Consider the following 1,241-nt stretch of genomic DNA (forward strand, 5'->3'; position numbering starts at 1 on the left):
GTTATGTTCAGCGTTGGAGGCTTATTGAAGATAATCCTCAAGATAACCAACCTGAACAACCTAATGAACCTGTGGATGCAAATGAAGAAGAACTCAACCAAGGGCAAGCTGATGTCAACCAACCTCCTGAAAACAACCCTCCGCCTATCACTCTTGATGCCATGTATGCTGCAATTCAACGACAAGACCAACTTTTTCAAGCTATGCAGACAAACCAAAATGAAACACTGAGGCTTATTCGAGAGATGCAACAAGAGCACCGTGACTATGCTATTAGGAACGAAGGCCAATACACTGAAATTGCTACACAGTTGAATGATCTCTACATTCGTGTAGATGGCTCTCCTACTGATAGACGTCGCCGTATTCGTACAAGAGGCGCAAGCAGTTCTCGCAACCGCAACACTGAGGAGTAGTTTTCATGCATTGAGGACACTGCATCATTTAAGTCTGGGGGAGTCGTATTACTTATTTTAGTTTTATTTCCTTTTAGTTTATTTCCCTTCCTTGTAATGTTTTTTCTAATTCAATAAAGAATATTTATGGAATTTCAAGTATTATCTTTATAATTCCGTAGTTATTTTAATTTCTTCCATTTTCTTGAGCCATAATAAATTTTTTGCTCCTAAACGATAAAATGCAAAACCCCACACGTTCGAGAAATACGAAGCTACTCAAACACCAAAATGCACAGAAATTGTCCTAGATTCAAGTCAATATCCTTATTGTTCCAACACTCTAAAACCCCCAAGTATGCGTAACCGATTTGAATACCCTTTATACCGAAACCATCGACTTTAATTTTTGAAGTAACCCTTAGTAGTTTATTCTAGCAGTCGGCACCGTCTTAGATACCAACTACGCAGAGAGTCGATGAATATAAGTGTATGATCCTCATAATAATAATTATGTGCTTAACCGTAATAAGAAATGTGCCTACTAAGTAAGGTGATCCTCACAAGATCATTTAACCTAACGGTCGCAAATCTCAAATACAAAGAATTTAAAAACTCATTGTTGATTGGTTCAGAAGTCATCTGGTACTGAACTTGGTAGGAGGGACTATTGTCCGATTCCCCGCGATCTACAAATGAGCGTTAAGGAGTATACCACATAATTGTGCCAGAACTCCATAAGAAGGATCATAGTCACTAACCGACTAGTCTGCTATGTGCGTGTCAAGATAATGGGCTTAATGTGATTGCGCGCGAATGAAAAGGGTGAAACATGATGACGAGTCA

The sequence above is a fragment of the Vicia villosa genome, unplaced genomic scaffold (genome assembly GCF_029867415.1).
Source record: "Vicia villosa cultivar HV-30 ecotype Madison, WI unplaced genomic scaffold, Vvil1.0 ctg.000195F_1_1_2_unsc, whole genome shotgun sequence".
NCBI classification, from domain to species: domain Eukaryota; kingdom Viridiplantae; phylum Streptophyta; class Magnoliopsida; order Fabales; family Fabaceae; genus Vicia; species Vicia villosa.